The sequence below is a fragment of the Meriones unguiculatus genome, chromosome 9, assembly GCF_030254825.1.
Source record: "Meriones unguiculatus strain TT.TT164.6M chromosome 9, Bangor_MerUng_6.1, whole genome shotgun sequence".
NCBI lineage: Eukaryota > Metazoa > Chordata > Mammalia > Rodentia > Muridae > Meriones > Meriones unguiculatus.
In genome coordinates, this window is record NC_083357.1 from 103,751,503 (window position 1) to 103,760,611 (window position 9,109).

The following is a 9,109-nucleotide window of genomic DNA, read 5'->3' on the forward strand; positions in this document are numbered from 1 at the left end:
ATTATAACAAAAGAACATTTCTTAAAATTGCCCAGTGATTCAGAAATGGGAGTAATGTTTAGCCTACATAAAGCAGTTATCAACAATTCTTATTTTCAGTGTAAGTTTTTAAGCTTGAATGAAAATGAATAATGCAAAGAAGTGAGAAAAGGTACATTATTTTTCAAAGACAATATTTAATAGAGTATATTTAAAGTTTTATTAAAATTATATTCCATCATAAAACAAAAAAACTCAAAAGTAATATTTTATTAAAATGTTTTTGCATTATATATAACTCCTGTCCTCCTCTCTCCCGTTTTATTACTATCCTTTTACCAATTTTTCCTTAGAATTTCATGTGTTCTTTTAAAAAAAAACATTTCATTTATTGATTGAAATAATAATATAATTACACCAAATTCCCCTTTCCTTTCCTCCCTTTAAATCCTCCCATATGTTTACACTTTTTCAAATTCATGCCCTCCTTTTCATTAATTGTTGTTACATTTACATACATATATATATACATATATTACATATATATTCCTGAATATTTAAACAGAACCAGCTCTGACTATATAATAGTACTTGTATGTAAGTATTAAGGGCTGAGTATTTGGAATTGGATAAACAATTGCTGTGCCCTTCCCTGGAAAAGGCTGTTTCTCCTGCTCTCTGCTTTCTTTATTTCCCTGTAGTTCCTTTAAAAAAACCACCGAGCGGCTGACCCTGAGTGCAGTGCTTAGCCTCGCATCCTGAGCGTATCATTTTAGCTTTTTATGGTATCCAACCATGCTTGGGGAGAATGTCCTGCTTCAATGGCTGTAAAGGCCTGAATGATTATGGCTGCATCACACTGTTGTGAGACTCTAATCTTGCATATATACCACAGGCAAACCAAGGAGACCAACACCAGAAGGCCTGCTAACACTCCCATGCCCGCCCATTCCTTCAGATGATTCATGGCATGTCTGATTGCATGCGGGTTGATGCCCCAGGCCCTGCCTCTGAGAAAAAGGTATCGGACGGGTCTGATGCTCTTTGGGTGGATGACACCTAAATGAACATCTGTACAAAGTCCCAATTTATTTCTAATATCAGATATCAGATCTCTACTCTTGCCTGATGCGTCTAAAACAAAAAGGGGGAACTGTAGAGGGCTGCGGAATGCTATGCCTTAAAGATGGAGCTGGTTTCCGCCTTCCACCTTCCCGATGGTGAGTGCTCTCTGTCACGAACAACTCCACATTTGGCTAAGGCCGAGGATCTGGCTTGCTTCCATGTAGGTGGACCTATCTGCATTGCCCCCGTGGCACGCCTGGGTTGGCTACCCAGAGGCTATTGAAGCTGTGGGCTGGCTTTCCCCGGGGTCCGAGGATTGTTCAATGTTCCTGAATAAACTGCATTGAAAAAAAAAAAAAAAAAAAAAAAAAACCACCGAGTCTACTTAATGCTGTATGTATGTGCATGGGTGTAGAACCATCCACTGTATTATTGTTACATTTCTTCTCTCAGAAGCCAAAATCTGCCAATAGGGCTTCAGCTATAGATGGGACCTTTTCCACAGTACATGATCAGATTTTAGCTGGCTTGGTCTTATGAAAGTCTTGTGTACACAATCACAGCCAATGTGAATTTCTGTGTATTGATGCCATGTTGTAGGCAGCAAGTAACTTTCATTTGCAGACATTTAATACAGCTGGCTCTGATTACTTTTCTAGTGCCTCTTCTGCATTGATCTCTGAACCCTTATCCTTGGGGGCAGTGTTAATTAGATGTCCCACTTTGAGCTGAGTACTTCACAATCTCTTACTGCCTGCATGTTAAATAATTATGGGTCTCTGTTCCATTAAAAACAGTTTTTGAGAGATCTATTAATCTATATATCTAGTAATAACTCAAAAAGTGTTGGTTTTATACTGTGTCCATTTAGCAGAATAACAGCATAACATTTTTCCTTATGGACCATGACTTAGCCAGCCACAGATCTATGCCCTTTTACCAGTTAGAAGCATGGGTTCCATCTTATGGAGTAAGTTTTTTTATATAGTCTTTTTTGTTTGTCTGTCTGTTTGTTTGTTGTTTCTACATGTATGTGTGTCTCTGTGAAGGTGTCATGTCCCTTGGACCTGAGGTTACTGACAGTTGTGAAACACCATGTGTGTGCTACAAATTGAATTCATGTCCTCTGGAAAAGCAGTCAATGTTTTCAACCACTGAGTCATCTCTCCAGACCTATGGAGCAAGCTTTTAATTCAATTTGGTGATTGCTACATGCAAATAACTTGTATTCACCAGATGTAATTGCATCTCAAAAGCTTACTTCTGAATAATTTCACCCTTTATAGCTCTTTCTGAACTCTGGCTGGCTAATTGAACTCAGATGTTCAAGCTTGAATCCCTCTCTGAGCTGACTGATTCAACCTGGCTTCTCTTGACTTCTGACTAACTTTCTCTGCTTGGTCTCTCACTGCACTGACTTCCAGTTGACTGATCTCAACGGAACTATTCAAGTGAGCTTCCAGAATTTACTGAATTTATTCAACTCACTGCCTCTCCCTGTTCTCTCTTCCATATGCCCAGCTGTTCTGTTGAGAGCTGGGCGTTTCCTAGTCTGTCAGATATTCCTCCGATTCATCACAATATCTGCCCCTCATTTAGATATCATTTTTCTGAGATTAAAGGTTTATACTAAAGACTTGTCTATATTTCAGCCAGAGGGATTAAAGGTGTGGTGTGTCTGCATTCCAGTTAGATCACACAGACCTAGGTATTTGGATCTGGTAATTTGCCAGACAGCTGTATTGCTGGATTAAAATTCCTCTACAGTTACCTCCATTTCATTCATGGTACTGTTGTACTAGCAGACATTTCTTACTTACTTCACAGCTACTTAAGACTGTTGATTACATTTCTTCTCCAGCAACACAATGAAAGCTATTTTGAGGGTCCTCAGAAAGCTAGACATAAATCTTCCATATTATTCAGTTGGCATGAGTGTGCATATTCCTAAAGGATGTTATATCCCACTCCATAAATAATGCCTATTCATGTTTATTGCTAACTTATTTACAATATTAGAAAATCACAAATGGTCATTTGTCCGTTAACTGATTAACTAATGATGAAAATTCCAGGTCAAAAGATAGAGCTGGAAATAATTTTCTGAGTAGATAATTTATAGCTAGACAGACAGATGCCATGTTTTCAACTATGCAGATGCTCTAATTGAAGGTGAGTATGTATTTAAATCATAGTCATCATAAAAGTCAGGAAGAGAGACATAGAGTGAGTTTTAAGAGAAGGGGGCTAAAATACATATGATGTGAAAGATGAGAGGAGGATAACAGGAAGAGTTAAAGGAGGAAGAGGTGGAAGTGTGGGGTAGAGGAGGTTATATGAGGAGGGATAACTCACACTAAAAGCCCATGAAAATGCCATATGTAAGCCGACTATTGTAGAAGTTTGCAAAATATTTACATATTCAATTAGTACAAATATGTAAATGTTGTTATTCTATAATAGCAGACAATGCCTGTAAGCCTATAATGGGAAAAGGCACTACAGGATAACAAATAACAGTCCCCAGTGCCAGTTATAGATTATCTCCTTTGAACTTTCAATCAGTGGGGTCCCATATGCCACTCCTTTTTTTAGAGGCTGAATGAGCATCACTTGATTTCTATTCTTTTTTTTTTTTTTTCAATGCAGTTTATTCAGGAACATTGAACAATCCTCGGACCCCGGGGAAAGCCAGCCCACAGCTTAAATAGCCTCTGGGTAGCCAACCCAGGCATGCCACATGGGCAATGCAGATAGGTCCACATACATGGAAGCAAGCCAGATCCTCGGCCTTAGCCAAATGTGGAGTTGTTCATGACAGAGAGCACTCATCATCGGGAAGGTGGAAGGCAGAAACCAGCTCCATCTTTAAGGCATAGCATTACGCAGCTCTCTACAGTTCCCCCTTTTTGTTTAATATCTCTGATATTAGAAATAAATTGGGACTTTGTACAGATGTTCATTTAGGTGTCATCCACCTAAAGAGCATCAGACCCGTCCGATACCTTTTTCTCAGAGGCGGGACCTGGGGCATCAACCCGCATGCAATCAGACATGCTCTTCTCTGGGTCCAAAGCGGCTGACCCTGAGTGCAGTGCTTAGCCTTGCATCCTGAGCGTATCATTTTAGCTTTTTATGGTATCCAACCATGCTTGGGGAGAATGTCCTGCTTCAATGGCTGTAAAGACCTGAATGATCATGGCTGCATCACACTGTTGTGAGACTCTAATCTTGCATATATACCACAGGCAAACCAAGGAGACCAACACCAGAAGGCCTGCTAACACTCCCATGCCCATATGCTACTCTTAAAACATGGTGAGATACTGTTATCACTCTTAGAGGTCTTCTAGAACTTAATGATGGATCTGGATTGCTGAAGAAAACTCATATTTTAGTTAAAAAGCCATGCTTTAAAACACTTGCTTTTTGCTGATTTTTGAAACCATTATTTTGAGCAAATGCAGTGTTATTCTATTTGAATGTCAAGCTTAAACTTTGCACAAGTCTACCATTCTACCATCAAGAAGTTTTATACGGAAGGCAAATATTTCATCAACTTCTATATTTAGTTTTTGTTCTGCCAACAAGGAACATATTGTAAGTTATGTTTTTTAATTTACTATCTTCTAGGTTGTAAATAAAGACATGAAAAACTACACCCGACTGCATTTACTTTTAGAATATCCTAATATATAGAGAATCAGTGAATTATTCCAACTAACACCAAAAATATGCCTTTCTTGTTTATTTTATAATCTTTTTGGTGTTTTAATAGTTGTTTTTTTTTTGTTTGTGCATATGTCTGCACATGTGTGGGTGTGTTTGCGTGTCTGTGGTTGGGTTATATAAGTCTTTCTGGACACATTTAACTTCAAGGAATAGTCAGAGGAGAATAATAAAGACAGTGTTCATGACAGAAGCCAAGAGTATAAACATGTTAATCCAAATATCAAATCCTAACTTTTAACATTTTCATGAATAAAGTTGTTTTGTAATTACTACTGATTCTGAATACATAGATAATAATAGATGTGATAAAGGAAGTTTGACTTCTTTTCGGTTGCACTCATTCTTTTATTTTTATTTTTATTTTTTCAATGCAGTTTATTCAGGAACCTTGAACAATCATCTGACCCTGGGGAAAGCCAGCCCACAGCTTAAATAGCCTCTGGGTAGCCAGCCCCAGCATGCCACGTGGGCAATGCAGATAGGTCCACATACACAGAAGCAAGCCAGATCCTCAGCCTTAGCCAAATGTGGAGTTGTTCGTGACAGAGAGCACTCACCATCGGGAAGGTGGAAGGCGGAAACCAGCTCCATCTTTAAGGCGCGGCATTACGCAGCTCTCTACAGTTCCCCCTTTTTGTTTTAGACTCATCTTTCTTATATTCCTGTGATTGATTGTAACATGTAGATAAACACCCATTCCTTACCTGTTAGTGATGGCCATCTTTTGTTTATTCTTATTAATAAGATGTGGATATAAATGACTGTCAACTCTCAGGAAAGTTTCATAGAAGTATTACACACTGATTCTTTCTATCAGTCCACATTACAGTGGCTTGTCCTTCTACACACTTATAAAAGATGCTAAAGGGCTTTTTATGGTTTTTTTTTATTTCTTTTTAGAACTTTTTTATTAGAATTTTTTATATTTTTATATTAATTACAGTTTATTCACTTTGCATCTCAGCTGTAACCCCCTCGTGCCCTCCCAATTCCACCCTCCCTCCCTCATCTCTTCCCATGCCCCTATCCAAGTCCACTGAGAGGGGTGGTCCTCCTCCCCTTCTATCTGACCCAGGACTTGCTGCATTGTCTTCCTCTGTGGCCTGGTACAGCTGAACTCACCACAGAGGGAGGTGATAAAAGAGCCTGCCACTGAGTTCATGTCAGAGATAGGCCCTGTTCCCATTACTAGGGAACCCACTTGGAGGCTGACCTGCCATGGGCTACATTTGTGCAGGGGTTCTAGGTTTTCTCCATGAATGGTCCTGGCTTGGACTATCAGTTTCAGAAAAGACCACTGTGCTCAGATTTCTTGGTTCTGTTGCTCTCCTTGTGGTGCTCCTGTCCCCTCCAGGTCTTTATATTTCTCTTTTCTTTTATAAGATTCCCTGCACTCTGCCCAAAGCTTGGCTATGAGTCTCCATATCTGCTTTGATTTCCTGCCTGGTGGAGTCTTTCAGAGGCCCTTTGTGGTAGGCTACCCTCCTGTTCCCTATTTTCTCCCTCTCCCTTCAGATCAATATTTTAAGAAAACATCACCTACAACACTAAGTAATGTTTAAAATATTTTTAAATGATTTTTTAATATTTCAAATTTTGAAGATTTACTTCATTTTTTTAATTAACTTTTTCATTTTTTATATTAATTACAGTTTATTCACTTTGTATCACGGCTGTAGTCCCCACCCTTCTCCCCTCCCAACTCCACCCTCTCTCCCTCAGCTTCTTCTATGTCTCTCTCCAAGTCCAAGGATAAGGGAGGTCCTTCTACCCTTCCATCTGACCCTAGCTTATCAGGGATCATCATAACTGGCTGCATTGTCTTGTTCTGTGGCCTGCCAAGGCTGCTCCCCCATCTAGGGGAGGCAGACAAAGAGCTACCCCCTGAGTTTATGTCAAAGACAGTCCCTGTTCCCCTTTCTAGGGTACCCACTTGGATCCTGAGCTGCCATGGGCTATTTCAAAGCAGGGGTTCTAGGTTATCTCCATGCATGGTCCTTGATTGGAGTATCAGTCTGGGAAAAGACCCTTGTGCCCAGATATTTTGGTTCTGTTGCTATCCTTGTGAAGCTCCTGTCCCCTCCAGGTCTTTCTGTCTCCCTCTTCTTTCATATAATTCCCTGCACTCTGCCCAAAAGTTTTATATGGAGTCTCAGTATCTGCTTTAATGAAGGAAAAATTCAACAGGAGAGACAATAATGAATTGAAAGCAATCTCTACATGAAGACAGAAATGAATTATACAACTATAATTAGTATTAGCATAGGTTTGGAAACTCCAGGAATACCAAAGCCACCAAGTGTCAAGGAGAACCCAGTGTTAGCAAACAACTGTATACATCAGCAACAATTTATTTTAAATCATCATTAAATGTAAAAACACATGAAATTATTACTAAAGTAGACTCCTTTAACAACAATAATAAAATATTTTATATAAGCATAATGTTTTTAATCTGAATATACTTATCTGCTGGTAGTTAGATCCCCATATGGAGAACCCAGGTACATGTTCTGTAAGCTATATTATGTGCCTGTGGCTAAGTGACTAGGAATACCATTACACTAAACTGGTTATACTAAACAAGAGAAACTCAATTCAATATGATTTATGTAACATGGGAATAATAATAAAATTAATACTAGTGAAATAAAGGATAGGCTCACAGGTGGGAGTGACCGAGAATGAAAGTACTGGGGAGTTAAAGGATTGAATGTTCCCATTAGAGATGCCAGATGGTGACACTTGGCCAGCATAGAAGCACTCCATGTTTTGGGTGGAGGGGGAGGTCTCCTTTTCTTTTTTCTTTTCTTTTCCTTTCTTTTCTTTTCTTTTCTTTCTTTATTTCTGATTTTCTCCTGTTTGCTTGATTTCTTTTTTTTTATTTTTGTGTCTGTGAGAGAGAAAAATAATATGAAATAGAGTGCACAGGGAGGTACAACGACTCTGGGAGAAGTTTGGGAGAGGGAAGCAATATGATCAAAATATCTGTATAGAAAGCATGTTTAATTATTTCTTTAAATCTAAGAATACTAAAACATATATATGCCTGGATTCTGTGTGAAAGAAAAAATCCTAATCAATATACTAAATTCAAATATAAAAAGAATAAAAGAAAGTATGACAAAATTACTATTCTGGTAATATTGCAGAGGTGACTTAGAGTGAGTAAAAATTTTGTCACAAGTTTGGCCGAAGGTAGTGGAAAATTGTGGGTATTTTGGAAACTCTAAATAATTTTTATGAGTAAGAAGGAGCTCACAGTTTTGTCTGCAGCTCCTACTCCCCCCCCAAAAAAAAAAAAGAAAAGAAAAAAGTCTCTCTGCTTTTCATAAAAAATAAGGTTCAGATTTTCAAATTTGCTGATATGTGTTTTTTTGAGCACAGGGAGGTGAGAAGCCTGTTTGTGAGAAAGACAGTTTTACATCTTACTTGACCCCCGATAAATGGGAGCACAGCCTCTGCTTTCAAGCTTTCATTTCATTTTGACTCTGTATGTTTACTGAAAATTTCATATTCTTTCAGAAAACTTGGACACAGACAATGTAAGTGCTCTTTTGTTAAAGAATGAGAAGATAAAGCTGGATATTGTAAAGAGAAGAAAATGAAACACAAACACACATGAGCACAGTACAGTTTGTTGTGGACGTTTTTGTTTATGATATGTAAACATGTTTTTGTCATAATCGCAAGTGGGTGAGTTTAGTTTGTTCACAGCTGATCATTGCTTAGCATAGGGGTGTGGGCTTTGCCAGTTGGAATTATTTGAATTCTGAGGACTTTGAGAGGTATAAATATGACAGCCCAGAAGAAGAAAACGGAGTGGCTTAGGAAAGACTAAGAAGGAGGACTGCTTGCTGCTATTGCTGGCTTGCTGGCTTGCTGATTACCTGGACTTCTGGATATCCTGAAGACAGATATGGGTATTACCCCCACAAAATCCTAAGACCTTACCCAGGAAGAAGAACTAAAGAGGGCTATGACCCCTTTCCCTTCCAACATTTTCTTTTTAACTTTGAAGTCATGTCAGTACTAAAGGCTGGTCAGTATCCAGTAAGAAATATAAAATAGCTGTGAAAGAAACGGAGAATCAATACTCTGTTTTCATATATGGAGAAATAATGTCTGTGGCCATAAATGAGACTCCTTGGATAAGAATCATAACCCATCCATCCTAAAATGGAACATCACTGAATAAGTTGCTTTAAGTTCATTTTGCATCAGTTTTATGTTTTGTGAACAGTGAATAAATACAGTATGCCTAATCAAAGAATTCTGGATGCTAAGACAGACACAAAAGTTTCTATGTGTTCATTCGTTATAATTGTTAATA